Source organism: Haemaphysalis longicornis, unplaced genomic scaffold (assembly GCF_048455015.1).
Source record: "Haemaphysalis longicornis isolate Haplotype H1 unplaced genomic scaffold, Haemaphysalis longicornis Haplotype H1 scaffold_2, whole genome shotgun sequence".
In the NCBI taxonomy this organism is placed as follows: Eukaryota; Metazoa; Arthropoda; class Arachnida; order Ixodida; family Ixodidae; genus Haemaphysalis; species Haemaphysalis longicornis.
Window position 1 is genome coordinate 56,069,501 of NW_027526295.1, and position 19,746 is coordinate 56,089,246.

Genomic DNA, 19,746 nt, shown 5'->3' on the forward strand with positions numbered 1-19,746 from the left:
AAACGGCCGTTCGAAATTCCGCCAAGAGGCTCCTATCCCCACAGGCAGCCAATATTCCTTCGCAAAATTCCCTCTCCAGCGCAGTAGAGATAATCTGGGCTTCTGCTTACAGGGGGCTGAGGGGTAATCAGGCGGCCCGTTTTACTGCTCGAGAGTAACCTTCCCGAGCCGGCACTAGCCCAATTCTCTCGAAGGGTGCCAGATCAGCTATAGAAGCATACTCCCTTAACACGACATAGTGTCTCATTTCCGCCTCGCCCGTTGCGTATATCTTCCTGCTCACATCAGTTTCCACAACGAGCAAGAGCGCATCTGGCGCCTTCTGCCACAGGTAGCTTTCCCTGTCGCGCGCGGCTTCATCGGAAGCGCCCGTCTTCCTTTCCACCCAAGACTGCGCACCAAGTCCCGTTCCCGCCAGCTCATCCCACATCATGTAGGCTTGCGCCAATGATTCCTTTCCTTCCATAATCTGCAACGAGCACTGGGAGAGCACGCTCGGCAGCGCCGATCCGGAGGTTGAAGCCTCTCTGACAAATGGAGCTAATATTATCGCCGTCAGGCTAAAGCCAGAGGCCACCACTTCCCCGTAACACAACTTGGCCCAAACAAAATTTCTCTCTCTCTCTCTCTCTCTCTCTCTCTCTCTCTCTCTCTCTCTCTCTCTCTCTCTCTCTTAATTATGGGAAATGATTTATGTTCTGAGCGTTCGGCGAAAAATTGTGCGTTGTTGCGCGAACGACTACTAATGCTGCGCGAGACGGCTGCCACTGTGTGTTCAACGGATACCTCTTTTCGCGTCGCCAAAAACGGGCAGATCAAACAAACAGCACTAAAACCAAAACACAGAGCCGGGGTTTGTCCCATTTTTTTCCTTAGAAGCTTGGCCCAGTGGATCCCGATTTTAGGTTCCCTACGTGGTTACAACTTTTTGTTCGATATCAGCCGCTTTCGAACTGCTTGCTACCCTCTGCTACGTCATTAATCTCTTATTGGGTTGCAAGGAGACAATCAATGGCTGTGGTTGAAGCGACTGCGATATCCTTGGTAAGATTCACACGCCACGTGTGAGAAATGTGTTTCTAAAGTGTTTATAAACTTAGCGAACTTAGCTTGTGCTTTTAATTAGGAAGGGGTCACTTTTCGACCTTTACAAACGTTCCCAGCAGCCAAGTCACACAAAGCATTACTTCGAACTTACGTCACTCGCTCGAACGACTTCTGTAAACTTGTATGACGCACAGGGCCTAAAATATTTAAAACTACAGTCTCAGTTTACCCTTTCACCAGTAGCTGCCTTCAATTTTACAGCTAAATATCTTCTGAAGAATGAGACTCTAGTTTGATTTAAAAAATACGTTTCTACAGCAACCCCAACCACATCGTATTCCTCCTCCCACCTGTTTCCTTCAATGTAGGCAAATTATTAGAACACTGGTAAGCAGTTTCGATGTAAAGCTCTGATCACGCAATTAGGCGCCTGTGTCAAATGCGCCTCCTGCCGTTCTCCTCTTGAAAACATGCACGAATTTAAATTGCTTGATTTGCTGCCTTTATTATTACTGCATCTAATCACTCCCCTCTCCAGTGCATTTTGGGTTTTAAAGCGCTGTAACTAAATAAATAAAGTGCAGTATCATTTGAAGTGCGTGTGTTCTTAATGGGAATTTGTAGAGTGTGTGTGGCGCGTCATAGCACCGCTATGATGAATCGCTTGTTTTGTTGTGTGCATTGATAGCACGTGTGTGTAGGTGTGTGGGGTATAAATATGTGTTTTTTCAATAAAAGCTCAGTTGAAAGTCAGCGCTCGTCCAGTGTACCTCAGCTAAAGTCCGTGTTTTTGTTGCGCTGTGTAGTAATGATAAATAAATAAATTGAGTTATCGAGCAGGGTTACAGTCCAACTTCCTCGTAGGTGCTACTACATACAGCACGCTATTTACGTAATTTTACTGGGAGGAATAGTTCTCTAAAAATTTGTTCAATCTAGCCCTGATTTGTAAGCTCTCGTACGTTTATTTTGTATGTCTCAGTACATGCAATAATGATGAGCTCTAATATTCCCTTTTCGTAATATACACATGAATTTGTTCTTCCATGCCTTCATCGATAGCTGTGTTTATGTTTATGCTAAGTCGGAAACCGAAATGTAACCTATGTACCTTTTCTTAAGTTTTTTCAATTGCTTCCGATGTGCATCCAATGCCAATTGTGGCTAAAAACACCATCGAGCTAATCTTTTATAGGTTATTGTTCCTGCGAAAACTTCTAGCGTAAAACACGGTATCAACAGCAGTTCAAACAAGGACTGATTTATTAGAACTTCAAAATTTTGAGCCAGTATATGCGTTATTGCAGAACAGGGCAGCTGTGTTATAACATATATTGCTACTCTTTCCCAGTATAACGAAACCAGATATCTCACAGTTGATTGTCAATGTTTCGTGTTTATTATGCATTTAAATAAAGTACTTTATAAATCCTATTTCTACAACCAGTGTACAGTGCTGACAAGAGAACAAAGTATTTTAATAGGCTAGTATTAAACAGTAGCTCTTTCTACTGATATTTTTTTTATTTGCATCGCAGGTACCAGATCCCGTTCAAGTGTTGGACGCCAGCTTGTCCCTCGCTGTGAACTTTGGGAGAAATGGAGATTCGTTGAATTTAAAAATGGTACAAAAACGCTGGCCAAAACAAAATCGTGTTTAAAGTATTTTTATCAGGCATGCAAGAGCGACACTGTCTATAATGTCTGGGATATCACGAAATGTCTTGGTAACATATAAACTACAATCAATAAAATAAAATATCAGCTAAATTCACTTACGCACAAGATATTTTCGTGCCGCCCAATGTAGTTCTTGGCTCCAGACCAGCGTTAGTGGCTTGGTGCTCCTTATTGTGTAGTCTGCTGTATATAGGCACTGGACAGCGCCCAGAGGGCGACAGAGAGCCCGTGACATCGAGCGCCACCTTCGGCAGATGTGTGCAACACTGGGCCCGTCCCCGCACGGCACGCTCCTCTTTTTGCAGCATGGATGGAACACATTAGTCGTCCCTTTTTTAGGATTAAAACGAATTACGACATTGTACAGTAATTCTTTCACGCAGTGCATGACGGCTTTATTTGGTTGAAGAAGCGTATGAGAAGACAAATAAAGGCCGTATGGGCGTGACCGCCCCCCCCCCCATGAAGATAAATGTGTAAAGCCTGCGTGAGGGAACAAGTTTCTTAGTATGTACATGTCTCACTTCAAAGTAAACGTAATTTATATTTTTCAAGCCACAAAATATGTGGTTTTTTCTGTAAATATATCAGTTCCCCGAGGGGTACTGCATTCATATGAGTACACTTGGGAAAGAACTACTAATTGGACCTAATGGGTATTAGCGTAGGCAGGATTTTTTCCTGAGGAGGGCGAACCCTTTGAACCATAGTAGAATGTGGGGAAGGCGGAAGTAACAAAATAACAGTGATATTGCACAGATTCACAATATCGTGTAAAAATTGGGCGTGGTGCGTAAAAATTTATCATCCGGTAAATATAAAAAATCCACCTACTAGGAAAAATAGGCCTGTTGGCTAAAACGTATGATGGGTGTGCTTCTATATGTTTCCTCCTGAGTTCCGGGAAGCGTGTATGTCGTATTGTGTGGCGTGCCTCCCATCGTATTTCACTGTGAATCACAGATAAGTGTTCTCGGCGAATGCTGCACAGGGGTCTTAATGTTACTGCGAGCAGTCGTGTGTTCCCCGCACGGGCACCTTGAGGAATCTTGGTGTCGGTATTGGCGACACCACGAACCCCGGCCCCCGTACTCACGCTGTACCCGACCGTGGTAATGAGTTTTAAGGTGAATAGTAGAAACCGCAAACGGTGGCCGTCGGAGCCCAGGTCAAACGCCGGCGGACGGGCTCCCTGTCTGTTTACCAGGCTGGGAGCTCCGGGACCTCTTCAGCCATCAGGGTAAGGCTGACGAAGAAAGTACCCCCGGCTTTTATACATGATGTATGCTTTTTCTAAATTTCCTAAACCCAATGATCGGCCCCCAAAAAGGGGCCGCACCGAGGTATCCTATCCACCCCTTCCGACCATGACAATTCCAAAACCTGATAACTACCCACTTTTCTTGGTAATTGAATCTCTTGAACAAACCAGGCCTATTACTTCAAAGTCTGCGTTTTTGATTTCGAAGTTCTTAGAAAGTATTATAGGAGAATCTTATAAAGCTAAGAAGCAAAGAACCGGCGAGATCTTGGTCGAAATACACAATGAACAGCAGGGCGAAAAACACCTGGAGCCGACACGCATTGCCGATCCTGACATCAAGGTCACGCCCCACCACAGCCTCAACAGCTCGCAGGGAGAGCGAGATCTAGCAAACGAGACAGAGGCCGATCTTCTTGAAGGCCTCAAAAAGTCAAGGTGTGACAGCTGTCTGGCGCATAATCATAAGAGACGATCAGGTAGTACCCACAAGACATATCCTGACATCTGATCGTTCTATCCTTTCAGACCACATCAATGCTGGTTTCATGCGGTGCTTCGTCCGAGCGTACATCCCGAACCCGCGGCGCTGTTTCAAGTGCCAGCGGTTCGGGAATGGTACTAACTCGTGTCGGGGCCAAATAACATGTGCCCAGTGCGCCCAACATAACCATCCCACAGATAATTGTAGTTCAGAACAACTCTTCTGCATTAACTGTCAGGGCCCACACGGGGCGTACTCCAGGAAATGTGAAAATTCACACTTGAAAAAAAAATAAACATCAAGTTCACAGAAAACATCACCTTCCCAGAGGCGCCGAAGAGGTTAAACCTCTTCCGCGCCTCAATATTTAACCATAAAGTATCACTCAAGCATACAGCTGCCATCCTGGTTTGATAGTATTGAAAAAGCAATAAAACTAGTTTTCAACACCAACAGCTGTCTCATTCAATACTGGTTTAGTGAAGACAACACATTCGTATTGTTAATGGCAACAAACACAGGAGTTTCCTTTAAGATGATCACATTATCACTCGTCCTACTTTTTCCTGCAATTATGAATAACAGATGAGCACGTCACCTTAACACATACAGTTCACTGTCGGTAGCTTCCAGGCCTACATTTTCTAGAAGAAATTTTGTAAAAACAATCGAACAACATTAAATATTTCTGTGAGCCTCAAATGAAACCACCATCTAGCCCTTTCTTGCAATCGAGTTCCTACCTGCGGGGAAAATGTCGTTTGTGGACAGTGACTCCCTTAGGAGAATATGAATAGCTTCAGAGAGCTTCGCCGGATGACGCCAGTATTCCTGCGGCTGCACACCCTCAAGGCAAGGGAGAGGTGTGGTTGACGAGCCTGGTACTTAGTCACTGGTATTATATATTTAAATATTCCTTGAGAAAACGTAATTTGACTGGGTTACGCCGCCTGCTGAACGATCTAAAGGTCTGAAGGGGCTTTCTGCTCTGTGCTTTTCCTAGTGATGTCTTGTATGATGAGGGTGATGTCATCGGCGAAGGCTTGAATGTGTACCTTGTTTGGAAACGGAGTGTTTAGGAGCTCTGTATGGTGTTACGTTCAAGAGTAAAGGGCTAAAAGGGGCACCTTGCGGGGACCCTTGAGTAAGGTCGACTTTGCATTGGTGTTTGCATTACTGAAAGTTACGAGTCGGTTCTGCTGGGAATTACTAGCGAGTTAGGCTCACTTGTCTGAAGTGTCGCTTTGGGCAATCGTTGTCCTTTAAATATTTTGTTATTGTTTCGTGTCTGATGTGGTTGAAGGCGTTCTCGATGTCTAGGGAGGTGATTACTCTTGTGTCGTTGTGGTTTTTCCCGAATTTAACTTTTCAAGGACTGCCTTAAGTGCCTTCGTGGTTGAGGTATTGTGTGTAAAGCCATACTGTTTGGGAGGAAGAAGGTCGTGCTCGTGTAAATAGTGATAGATACGGGTCTTAAGAGGAGTTTCAATATCTTGCCTAGTATGGAGTTTAAGGCTACGGGCGGAACTGATCGGGTTTTGGTTGGTTGCTATCGAAGTATTTTTCGGGGGGCGGAATTAGGAGGACCTTAGTGCTTTATTCATTTTGAGGGAAAGTGCCCGAAAGAGAGCTGCATTGAAGATGTTAAAAAAGTGTTAATAATACGAATGTAGTGTTTAGATGTATGTTGTGTTCAGATCGTCGGGCCCTGGGGCAATGTGTTTTTTTATGTCGGCCTACTGAGTCCACTTCTTGAAGCGTGAAAGCGCCGTCGTTATTTCATCCGATGTGTCGTGTTGTGTTGTTCTGAGTTGCGGATGCTTAGGTGTGTGGTGTTGAACAGAGTGGATAGGACGTGGTGAACCGATTCTTCCGTGTTGCTGGTGGCAGTATCATCTCATCTTCCTTTACTATAACTGGTATGATGTTTATTTTGTTTAGCTTTTTGGCTGCGATTTTATACGGGAGCGTGAACTGGTTTCCTTCCTGTACTTCAATGCAGGTGTCATGCCATGGTTTTTAGTAGTCGCAGTGAGATTGTTGTGGTAGTCCTTTAAGCCACATAGCAGAATGTTTTGTAGTGTTCTCAGGCGGTTCCTTGTGCTTTAAGGTACTGTCGTCCCAATGCCCGGACTTTTTTCCTTTCTATTTTGAGTTCTTTGGCCCACACGGGGTTTATACGATAATGTTTGCTTTGCTGTTTGCATGCTTGGTGTGTTTCGCTTTGAGGCTAGTGATTTTGCTGTACAGATAGTTAACAACATGCTGGGTCGGGTTGCAGTGTTGATAGGTTAGACGGTTTCATGTAGCCATCTGTCATTTCTGAATGTTTGTAGGATTCTGTGGGTACCGTTTTGAGTTAGGCGTTTATTTTGTTCGCGGAAGCCTCAGAAGAGGTCTGCTAGAGTGTATTTGTGATCACTGGCTGTCTCTTCGTCACGGACGGGCCATTGATGTACGTGCTGTGATAGCGATGGGAAAGAGCATGTCAGTTCGATCCAACTTCTGCTGCTCTCCGTTTTAAAGGTGGGCGGTGGTTTTCTATATTGTAGCCGCTAGAGTTGAAGAATTCGGCTACGATTTTTTCTCTTCGGTGCAGGGTGAGACCTCCCCAGAGGGTATTCTTGGCATCGAAATCGCGTGCCACAAGAACATGGCTTTTTTGTTTTCATGTGGTTTTAGCGATTTCCTCGAGGATCCTAAATCATCCCTAAGGGAGGCGTAACAGTTGGTTATTACTACGAAGTGCACATGCCATTTTATATTTAATGCTATGAGGACGTCATGATTGTGGGAAATACCCCTATTTCGCAGTTGCGGAGAATTATTGCATTTTTTAATTTGTCCGGGGATCCTATAATTTTATGTTTGAGTGAAAGTCTGGTTATTGTGTTTGGGTGATGTTAAGTCCCCTGAATGAGGGATATGTCGTGTTGGTGTGTATTTTGCTACACATTAAGGAATTCGCGTGCTTTGCCGCAGCGAGCAAAGTTGGCCCGAAGGATGTCGAGTGCTGTGGGGTTGTCCCCCTGACTTATTCGCAGAGTGCCTCCCCGCGAGCTATCTATTGTCTACGGATGGGGGCACATCGGTGAAAATACGGTGTGTGGAGCCGGAGTTGGGAGGCCAACTGACCAGCAGGAGGCGCACTGGAGTGGCTAAGCGGCTCCCCGTTAACGGCACTGGTCTATCGCGTGGGGACCACAGCAGTAGGCGCAGCTCTTGAAAAGCCTCCTGCCATGCTTCTCAACGTGCTAGAGAGTTTCCTACTTGTTACAAGGGGGCACTTTGTGCTATGGGTAGAGTGCACATGACACCAAGCCTAATTTGAGGTGCATTTGTTGCCAGGAGTAGGACGATGGTTGTGATGATGATGGTTCGTGTGCCGTTCTTCCTTGTATAATCCGAGGTGATGGTGATGTTGTGTGTGGTTGTGTGTAAGTGTGGTTTCTGTGTGAGAAATAATTAGGCGGGTGATTTCAGTTGCAGGCAGCTCTGCCTCAACATCACAATGCAGAAGAGTGGTTTTTTGGGAGCCGGGATGTGCATGTTGACCTCACATGGCTTTAGGTGTTTTGCGATGGCCTGTTGCGGCTTGGTGATTCCGCCCTCATTTAATGACGAGATCACCATTGTGCTGCCTGTGACATACTTCTTGGTTGGTTATGCCCAGCTCTAGTGGTTCGAAGTTCTATTGCACGAACCTCGATATTACTCGTTAGGTCCGCTGCGAGAGGCTGCTCTGAGGACCAGAACTGTCCTGGCAGCGAGGGAGCTTGTCTATGAGTTGGTGGTTGCAGTTGCCTCTGTGGTATCAAGGCCTGCTGCCTTAGGATGTGTAAGTACGTGCTCGACTGGGGGAGGAAGGGTAGCTGCAGGAGGGAGGAGAGGTTGGCGTGACCCACGAGCTGGGGGCTCGGGAGGAGGTTGCTGAGATGGGAGTTTGATGCCAGGAGGAGGGCACGCGGCTCCAGAGTAATTTTGACCACCTGGGTATCTTTAACGTGCGCCGCAACCTCGACCACACGGGCGTTTTGGCTGCAGTCGTCTTTCGAACACATATGCTGTGAAGCGGGTGAATACTCGGGTAATTTTTTACGTTGCACTGGCGACATCTTCGACCCCGTGGCCATGTTACTTCCCATATACCACGCAAAACGCGACATAATTATTATGCCATCTAGACTTGAGCATACTGCTCTGAAATATCACGGCCAGATTTCACATTTTAGCCCACCGGCTGCCAAGATCATTCTTTCGCGGCAACATATATCAGGACTAGCACCCAGTAGAGCCCTGAAGAAAAAAAAATAAAAACTACTAAAGACTGGCGCCAAAGGTACCCGATAATATGAGCATGTATCTGCATAGTGAGCATGTTGTTTTCAAATGTGCGGCATGGATGCAGCAGTGACGCTATTTCTTGTCATGCGGTCTAGCTTACGATTGGCCGCTGCTTCCCCGCAAAACGTATTTCAATTTGGAGGGCAGAACAAGGGGGCTCAGTATATCAAAATGGTACCACGTGCTCCGGCGGAAGATCGCAAGCTATAACGAGACTTTTCCTGGAGGGCCTGCAGCAGCGAATCATATGCGAACGGACGGGCCGATCGAAGACCGCGACGAGCCGAATCATTCGTGCCTATCGCGACGAAGGAAGGATTGCGGATGTTTAGAGGCCTGGCCGACCAAGGGTCACGCAACACGCCGAGGACGAACTCATTGTTGCGGCATTTGTGGCAGACCCCTTAAACTGAATGCGAGTGAAATCCATGACGAGTTGTCTTTGGAAGTGTCGACGCCGACAACACGCCGGCGTTTCAAGGAAGCCGGGCTTTCGAACTGTGTGGCTGCCAAAAAGCCGTTCCTGACTTTGCGACAATGCCAGCAGCGGCTGCAGTTTGCAAAGAAACACCAGCATTGGAGCCATGAAGAATGGGGCACTGTCATTTTTTCTGACGATTCCACCTTTTGTACTCGCTGGGACCAGCAGTGGCGGGTATGGAGGTCCTTGAATTCGAGGTAACGGCTCTTCTCACTTTCTCATGTCAGCATGGTTTACTTGTTCGGAAATGGCGAAAGCTCCCGGGGATTAACTGTTCCAAAAAAGTTTTAGAAATCCTTTCCGTGAAGGCTTTTTGGTAATGCCAGTTTATATCTAAGGTGCAATGTCATTTGGAATAATTTCTTGTTAGCATCATATGTAATGCATGCTTTTCAGGCTGTCTGCATGAAATAATACACAACGCGTGTCGTAACCGTTATCATGGTCCGCTACATATTTTTTTGTTTTTTAGCTGTAAATCCGGTCTCTTCTGAATTTTCAGGTACAATAACCCGGACTATCCATAGCGTCCTTTCAAGTGGCCGCTGCGCAGTCTCTGTGTGGGGAGCCATGAGCCGGGATGGGCTAGGACCTCTTGTCCGCATTGAAAGGAGCTTCACGGCGTCCTGCTACAGTGCGCTAATACAAGACACCATGATCCAGATAAATGATCCAGACCATCCATGATCCATGATCCAGACCAGACACCAGATGATCCATGATGCAGACACCAGATAAAGCACCCCCATGGGTGCTTTATCTTTCAGAACAAAAACCTCGTGCACATGGCATGTCAGGTGACCATCCTGCTGGAGGATCTGGGCGTACACACTCTGCAGTGGCCTCCAAACGGTGCGGATGCAAATCCCATCGAGAATTTGTGAAAGGTCATGAAGTCTCGCCTCTCCAGACGCAACTTGTCAGGACGCAGGGCAGACGCGCTCTGGACCGCCATTCTGGACAGCCTTCGCGCAAACCAAGAGTTTGTGGTTTCGATTTACGAGTCGATGCCTAGAAGGATGAGCGACATCATTTCCGCAGGCGGCCATTTCCCCCACTACTGAAGTTGGGTAATGGGAAAAAGCACAGCAGCGCACTTCACATATGCTTTTTTTCGCTGCTTGCGTTGAGCGGTGCTTTGATTTTTAGCTGGTGTAGAATACCGGCTGTCATTTTGGTTATTTTTTGCAAAACCCACGACCAGGCCAGGCTTTTCTCCCGTTTTCCCTTGTTTATTTTGTTTCAGAACGTGTGGAAGGTAAGTCTCACCATACCTTCATAAAATCAATTATTTATCTCTTCAGTTAGTATTCTGTTTTGGCGTGGTCATTCTTAGTTAACAACGAACTGCATGTTTTACGAAGGAATATCAAAACTCGTTCCTCCGATTGTAATTGATACCTACTGAACAAGCGCGGAGCCGCAGTTACAACCGTTTTCGCCAATACATGGCAATCTCTCTCCGTAGATTGTGTTCTCATGACAACAACCTAATTCTCCATCGTTGACAACTTCACTACCTAATTACAAGTGAATGAAACTCGGCATAGCGGTATATTCGATTTATCAGCAAATTTTAATAAAACTGGTTTTTGGATACATTTAGTACATTTAATAAAACACATGAGTTAAATACGGTCATGGTTTGGGCCTGTTCGTGATGCATAATGGAAACTGAAAGCCTAAATGAGACACAGACAAAGAAAGGAGGCAACAGGACGAGCGCACCTGTTGTCTCGTCCCGTTGTCTCTTTTCTTTGTCTGTGTCTCATTTGCGCTTTCAGTTCCCATTAAACTTGAGTTAAAGCCATTTTCTTTAAACATACTTACAAGCCATCTTACAAAACCCAAGATTCCGCCGATCTTGATAAATTCGGCTTTACCTGTAAACACAAACGCATTGCCGGGAACTCCAGAGGTAGCGCAAAACGATACAAAGAAGGCTGTAGTCAAGCCCAGCTACAAGAACAGCGCCGCTGTTAGAAATGCCGAAATGGGAAAGCATATGTGGGGAACAATTCTGTCACCGCGATGCGGGCAATATTAGTTATCTGTCAGCGCGGGGCAGAGCGAGCAACGCACGTTCACCCTCGCCCTCGGCCGCTGAAGCGTGTGCGAGGAAGACGGGTTGAGCAAAGAAAGTGACCCCTGGCGCCAAGCTGGCCAAGCGCTGAATGTGACCAGCGTGGCCGTTTGAAGCGAAGGAAAAGACAGGCTAGCGAGCGTCGTTGGACGCGCACGCGCACATCGGTGTCTCGACACCAGAAGTGCAACGTCAGATATCGCGGCGATGCATTTTGCCACGCGCTCGCCTGCCCGGGCTAATTTTGACGCCGTACTGCTGCAATAATGGTACACTATGTGAAATACATTTTCGGCTAGCAATGCACATTTCCACTGTATATGGCACTGCATACATGTGGCATGTGCTTGCGAAGGTGATGTCCGTGTATTCACAGCCTGTATTATTAGGGAGTTTTAGCTGACCGTTTTTGACGCTCCGCTATGCTCCCGACGTACCGCTCAGCGCAACCGGAGCGTCAGCAGCCGAAAGGCTTTTAGCTAAGCGATAACCGTATCTCCCTCGATGGGGAATGATTCGCGTGACTGGTCGTTTCGCGCGCGCGTGTAAACCGAAACTTCATCCTACAGGAAACATAAGAATTTGTATTTGGTCGTTCAAGCACACCAAAATACTGTGTTCCTTGGCCTCATTTAACCTTTTTTTGTATTATGTAGTCGCTGACACGGTATAATTTTTCTAAATATCAATAAACAAGCCGATAAACCTTGGAATAGCCAAGCCAAGGCTGTCTTTCTCGGCGCTGCGTAGAAGCAGCCCCGCGCTTCGGTCGACGTTTTTCGCTTCCGTTCTAAAGATCTTTGAGGTGTGTGGCACTTTTGCCTATTCGGAAGCGCTTTCGCGGCTTCGTTGGTCGTGTTTCAACTGAAGAAACGGAGTTCGCCCTAGCGCGCTCGCATCGCGGGGGCAGCCATGTTGTTGTTCCGCACGGTAGCGTAAGCTGCCGCGACGGTCCGCTAAGAGGCCCCGGTTAGCGGAGCGGGGCGCCGCTCCGGTATCGCCGGTAGCGCACTAGCGTGCCACGCATGCGCAATGGCGCTCCCGCTTGCTATCGGAGCGGAGCGGACCGTCAGAAACGGTCAGCTAAAACTCTCTATTCTCGTGTGCTTGCGCTTCCGTCGGAACACTGTTGGCACAGATGTGCTCTTTAGTTTCCTCCAGCCGTCCGCCCTGTGCAGCTCGAAGTCGGACTCGAGAAGTGTTCCTGCGCATAAATCAGCCAGAAAGTTTTGCCATGACCGGCTCGAAAAGAATGGCTTGTCACGGGCTTAGCACACTTTTTCAAAATTAATACTACTCCCCTGCCATTCAGAGATGGTCAGTCATGCATGCAAAGAAAAGCGCTGGCATTGTCGACACATCTTTCCAGAACAGGAAGAGTGCAGCGAATTCCCCTTTTTTGGATTTTGGGAACTCTGCGTACGTGGGGTAGTTGTGAAACAGTGTCATACACGCGGGGTCTTGTCTCAAGCGCACGCACATGCTCGATTGTACTCAGTAACTTTGCCGCAACACCTCGCATCCGCGCTACGCACTCACCTCGCACAGCTCCGCATGATTTCCGGGCGTCCAGTCCTTACGGCTGACGTTTTTAAGTCATAGCCATCGTCTCTCGGGGTCTTTCGGAAGCTTAAACAGTCTATAACCACTGCGGCTGCTATTGCTGCAGCCTTCCACGCAGCAGCCACCCATTTCAAGAGCACTGTTGCAACACGGCAATCGTTCGGCGGAGTGTCGAAAGAACGCGCCAATCGGTTTGCTTTCCGCAGGCAAGTGAAAGCGCTGATAAGACGGGCGCTGCGCTGCACAGCCTCCGGTGATACGCCTGCGGTTTGTTTGGGCTACATTCGGACATGGGCGACGCTGCAACATTGCTGGGGCCAGTTGCTATGAAAGACGTCTCGCCTCACGAGCGTGACGTCACCGCTATTCGTGTTGCGTGCGTGCTTGCAGAAATACATTGATGGCCGAACTCCTAGTAGTATACAAGACTCTGGTTCTCCTTAGAGTTCCTGTATATCGCGTAGCGCAAGAGTTGCGCGTCTGATTGCCACATGCCGCGGGTTCCAGTTCCACAGAACGCCTTCTATCAGTGCTGCGCGCAGTCAGTTCTACTCAACTGGGCATCGGCGGTTGTGGAAGCGGCGGCAGCGGCGGCGGCTCACCTGATAAGCGGTCCAATATCCTGCGCCAGTTTTTGACCGGCCGTTCATCGCCACTCCTCCTCGCCGCTGCCACTGGCGCGGCGGCCCGGCGGCAGCTTTTTCACGCTAGAAGGGTGGCTTTCCCGCACGACCTGGAACTCAAGATGGCGGATGGACGCGCAACTCTACTCCTTTAGAGGAGCTATATACAGGAACTCTAGTTCTCCTACCTCAGGGGCGCCACCTGCAGCCGCATCGAGCGAATGCGCTTCCCATGGGCTGTCTAGTTTTTCATTCAATTGTGCGAAAGTCGGTTCCCCACCAATCTTCGACGCTGTCAGCGGACTCATCTCACCATAGTGCACCTATGGACGCTTTTTTGTGACCAGCTGGTGCACTCTCGATGAATTTCCGACTCTTTCCTGGGCGAGCACGCTAGCCCTAATCCCAGCGTTCAGGCCTCGCCCGATTGCGTTTCATGCGGGCTCGCCTTCCGACGCGGGCCGCGTCGCAGAGTCCCCTAGTTCCAACTCAAGCGACGCGGGCGAAAACACGATGCTGCACGACCCCAGCGAAGGTGGCAATGCAGAAGTCTAGTCCGGTAACAATTCTGACTGGAGCGAAGTCGTCACCAAGGACCAGCGGAGACGACTGCGCAAGACAAACACTGAGGTAGGCCTGACCATCTCGCCTAAAACTCCGTCTTCGCCGCTGATACGCAAAGCCACCCCCAGGCCCAGACCCCTGCCCCAAGATGACTTTAAATTGGTCTTGCGCCCACAACGCAGTCACAAGCTCGCGAACGTAGAAATGGACGAAATTTCCCTGGCTCTGTTGAACACGATAAACTTCACCAGGCGCAAGGCTAACCTCAAGGTTCGCTTAGATGCCGTGCAAAATATAGTCACGATCAGCACACCATCCTCAGATGCAGCCAAGGCTCTAAGCAACGTGAAACAACTCAGGATCGCCGATACTACCCATGCCGTCACCGTGTATGAACTAGCGCCCGATGACTCATCCAAGGGACTCATTCGGGGAGTGCCCCTGCGCTTTTCCGAAGCCCAGATTCTTGCCAAGCTTTACCAAATCCAGTGCAAAATATACGCCTGTCGCAGGCTTGGCCAATCTAATGTGCTGGTACTCACCTTTGCCGGACTCAAGGTCCCATACCTTGTAACCTTGTTCGGCACGGAGTACCCCTGTTCGCTGTACGACAGTCCCCGAGTGCACCCTACCACGAAAACGGACATCGATCCACAGCGTGCCCACCGCCAAACCCCAGCGTGTGCCACCGCGGCCTCCGAGAACCTAAACACAGCCACATCTGTGAGCCACTGTGCACCCTCTGCGGCAGTTCCCACCTGACGGCGGCTCAGGGCTGCCCGAAGCGCTTCCGTGAGCCTTACATCCTTAGACGGAGAGCAAGCCAGGCGGAGGAGTAAGTCGCGAGTTGGGGCTCTATACTGCAACGTGGACGGCCCAGGGACCGCTCTTGTACCACTACCCGGCGGAGGCGCCGCAACACGGGCTGCAGGTCAAGGCCTACCTCCCTGAACAGTGGGCACAAGCCAGACATGACCACTAACAAGCAGGTGAGATGGGCACATGTATCTACCACTGCTCCCGGTAACCCGAACCACCCCCCCCCTACACGAACCATCACCTCCTCCGTGCCAAGAATGCACACAACTCAGAGCACAACTAGCAGCACTCCAAGCCAGACTTGAAAAAGTTGAGAACTCCCGAACAGGAAACGTTCCAGACAAACGCAAGGAACCCAATCGCCCTGACCCAGAACAGTACACAGAAATAAACACAACTCCCCAACCACCAACCATTACGAATGATCCACAAAGCACGACACTTGAGGGTACCGCAGCGAATCAAGTCCAGACACCAGATGCCTTGCAGATCGCCCAACCCCAGTGGTTTCATGCGGTCATAACAACCGTAATGGAGACATTAATGGAGAACCCTCATAATCATGGGAGATTTTTAACGCCCCACACCAATTGTGGGGGTACACTCACAACTCCAAAAAGGGGGAAAGCTATATTAGAATCCATCGAGTAAGGTCATCTAATGCTGCTCAACGACCCCGACACACCCACTCCAACGTAAACCTGCGTGTACAGAGATACAAGTCCCGACCTAACTTTGTTAGCGGGACCACTAGATATTTTCTGGACTAATACACAGAAAAATCTTGGATCTGACCATGACATAATCCATCTGTTAATCAAGAACAAATATTACAGGGCCCGTATTGGGTCAGCCTGCATTACGAACTGAGATGGTTTCTGCCAGGCCAGGTTTCTCACAGAAGCTCTATTCTAGAACTAACCTATGAAGACCTGACGCAGGCGGCTCTTAGAGATGCCCAAACACACACTCAGACTCTAGTTACCTCTTACAGAATACCTTATGTAAACCCAAAACTCCTCCACATGTGGGAAGCACGACACAGCCTCACAAGAAGGTGGAAGCGGCAAGGACACAACAAAAAGCTCCGGAAACGTATAGCCGTCATAAGCAAGCAGGCTGCCGAATATGCGGCAGCACTATGCAAAGAGAATTGGTTACAAGTTTGCGGTGTCCTACAAGGAACATTCACCACAAAGAAAACGTGGCAACTAATTAGGCACCTAATTGACCCTCTGAGAAGTAAAGGAACGTCTAACAGGGACCCCGGGCGCACACTCAACGCCTATGCGGGAACCAGCGCCGAACTTCTGAACTTCTGAGGAGACACATGGAGACTTTTCTCCCCTTCCGTACAAAGGAAATGCTAACCCCGAGCTAGAAAAGGGGATCCAACTGTACGAGCTACGAGAGGCAATAGCAGACAGTAAGCGGAACAGTACCCCGTGCCAAGACCAAATTCCAAACAAGCTTATTGCCTACCTAGATTACCCCACCATGGAAATCCTACTGAGACAGTTTAACTCCTTCTGGATGGAAGAAAAACTCCCAGAACAATGGAAGATGGCTGAAGTTCGCTTCATCCCGAAGCCGGGCAAATCACCACACATTGAGAACCTGCGGCCGATATCGCTAACATCCTGTATTGGCAAAGTCGTAAAAGAATAATGCTAAAAATGCTGCAAAACCACCTTGATGCAACACAACAAATACCGGACACAATGTTCGGCTTCAGAAAACTTATCGGGACACAAAACGTACTCATACAACTGAAGTAGGAGGTCCTCGTCCCTGCCACGCGTCACTCCCCGAGGGCTATCCTCGCTGTGGACGTGAAAGGAGCCTTCGATAACGTGGCACCCGAGGCGATCCTTTGAAACTTGGCCAACACAGCATGCGGGGAGAGGACCTACAACTACATTGTTGATTTTCTTTCCAACCGCAGAGCCATACTCAAGATCGGGGGCGTCACCTCTAATCCCATAACTCTCGGAAGTAGAGGGACTCCCCAAGGCTCAGTCCTTTCCCCATCACTCCTCATCATTGCTCCCATAGCAGCTGAGAATACCAAACTTAAGCCATGCCGTGTACGCGGATGACGTGACCCTGTGGACGGGCCCCGATTTCCTGGGAGTGTTGCAGGACACACTCCAGCTCGCCGCCGACACTCCTAATGAGTAAGCAAATAGATGTGGGCTGTCTTGCTCGGCACAGAAGTCTGAGCTCCTCGTGGCGATGAGATACCGAACAAATAAGGATGTCGAGAACATCCAAATCACCCTCGATGGGCACGACATCAAGCCAAGAAACCCCATGAGGATTCTGGGTCTGCCCATCCAGGCGGACGGCAGGAACCCTGCATTGGTAGAGAAACTCACCAATACCACCGAGCAGGTCACGCATATGGTACGCAGGGTCACTAACAGACACGAAGGCATAAAAGAGGGTGACATGGGCAGGCTTATCCAGGCGTTCGTCCTCTCACGGATAACCTACATGACTCCATACGTCATCCTGAGTAGAACGGAACAGGATAAGATCGACGTGCTCATACGCAAGTATCTAAAGCAAGCCCTTGGACTACCCATGAGCGCATCCACAAACACGTTTCTCCGTATAGGGCTGCACAATACAGTATCGGAACTTATTGAAGGCCACTTGTCAAATCAAAGGGCACGGCTCGCTCGTGCAGGAACGGGCCGCAGTGTACTGACCAAACTTTGTGGGTTCTGTGAGACCAGCCCCGGTCACAGGTGATCCCGGAATCGTGGCGTAAATCTATAATAGTCCACCCATTACCAGAAGTATGCACACGAAAAAGGTCGCGGAGAAGCAGAGAAGGTCGCAGAGAAGCACGCGCAAAAACGCTGAATCAGATTTACTCCCGAGTCCCGACCACGACCTACACCGACGCATCCCACGACAACTGTAAAAGAGCCATGGTGACCGTGGTGACGGACGGGTGCAAGCATTTGACCATTGCCTCCATTCCAAGAGCCACGGCCAAAGAAACTGAACTTGCCATCGCTCTCTCCCTCACACAACCAACACCACGACCGTTGTCACAGATTCACAAGAGGCATGCCGCAGCTTGATGTCGGGATGGGTGTAACCCATGACGCTACGCATCCTGGAAAGCAGAAGCCAGACAGGAAGGTCGCAATTGTGTGGACACCGGCCCACTTCTTCATGAGAAGCAAGGAACACGCCCATCTCATGGCCCGAGATCTCGCCCACCAGGCCGCGAAGGAGACACCGGAACCCACGCCACTCACAACCTTCGACGAAATTACCCAACACTACAGGCTCAGCAGAAGACCATTCTTGACACCTCACCCAGACCTCTCAAGGAACCGAGAAACTACTCAGACTAATACAGACAAATACGTTTCCCCATCCAGTCAGGATGCATCTGTTATTTCCCTCACAATTCGACGCATTATGTAAATTCTGTGCTCAACCAAGCACTCTACGGCACATAATATGGGAGTGCATCAAGAATCAAGACCTGCCAGCCCCTTTTCCTTCCCCAAGTGCGAGATACTGAGGTCCAGCTCCCTTCCTCAAGATCAACTTCTGCTGGTCGAGAGGGCCAGACAAGCCGGGACGGCACATGGTTACCTGAAATGAGGAACCACACAACCTAAACTTAGCTCAATTTGTCTCTCTCTCGCCTACCCCCTAGGCTATGCCCTGTCCACTTTGCTGCGTTGCTGCGACCGCGTTACCACCTTTCCTCCCATGAAAGCCTCAACAAACAAGAGCTTCGGTGTGAAAGTTATTGGCCGATCTAATGCAGATTTAACCTAGCACGCAACTTCATTTGAACGATATAATGTAGATTCTTTCGGGTGCGTAAGTAGGCCGTATTCGGTTAAATTGTGTCACGAAGGGGCCCATGTAGATCTAACTTCGCCAAAATTACACTCAGCATACATTTTTCCATACACAACGTTGTCATGTACATCGAATTAGGAGGGAAAGTTGGGCTAGTTGGGTTGATGATAGTGGGTACATTGTACTAGCGGAAGGACGGAACACCACAGGAAGAAAAGTACTAGCGTTCGTCCTGTGTGTTTCTTCTTGTGCTCCGTCGTTGCGCTAGTACAATGTACCCAGTGTCACCTAAACGTCTGCGGCTGAGTGTTGCTTTTGTGGGTATACGCTGTGGAAGCCTGCAGATTACGCGCACACGCTTAAGCAATGGGCAGATTCCATGTGGCCGACCCTTGTGGTGCTTACACACTAAAATAAACGTAATGATGCAGAAACGGCGCGGGTAGTGGCTGTCAGGCACACTACCCTTAAAGAGGTGGTAGGCCTTGCCTGGTTTCTTTCTTTTTTTCTTTTTCTTGTCCTGTAATTGGTTCCTTGAGCGTTGTGGCTGTGAAAAAAGAACAGGTAACGTAGGTCAGAGGGCTGGGGGTGTGGTAAAGTCAAGTTCCTACTACGAGCGAAATACCCTGCGCCTGCGAGCCACGTGTCGCCCGCCTGCGAGCCACGTGTGTTCGAAAGCGAGCAAATACGCCGTCAATCCTGTTTAGGCAATAGACAATTTTACCTTTATACAGCACTTTATCCTCATGCACCATTTGAAGACTGCGTTCGTGCATTTAGCTCACGGCCTAAGTAGCAGGAAACACAAAAATGAAAAAAAGCAATCTGCACTACAAATTTCAAAGGAGCTCCGTTGACACATGTGATTTTGTTTTGTAACCTTCCGGAGAGCCTTCTAATTGTGAAATGTGTAGAAAGGGAAGGCACGTACCATAAGTGCCTCAACAATGTACACTCTCC

General features: G+C 48.7%; 1 long non-coding RNA gene across 1 annotated transcript in view; it reads left to right on the forward strand.

The window, feature by feature from the left end:
• The window catches only part of LOC144167124 (uncharacterized), an 86,481-nt gene extending 83,647 nt beyond the window's left edge, over positions 1-2,834 (forward strand). Inside the window, exon 6 of the long non-coding RNA XR_013321851.1 lies at positions 2,586-2,834. This is a non-coding gene — a long non-coding RNA (uncharacterized LOC144167124). The remainder of the gene's footprint in view (positions 1-2,585) is intronic.
• The last annotated feature ends 16,912 nt before the right edge of the window (positions 2,835-19,746 follow it).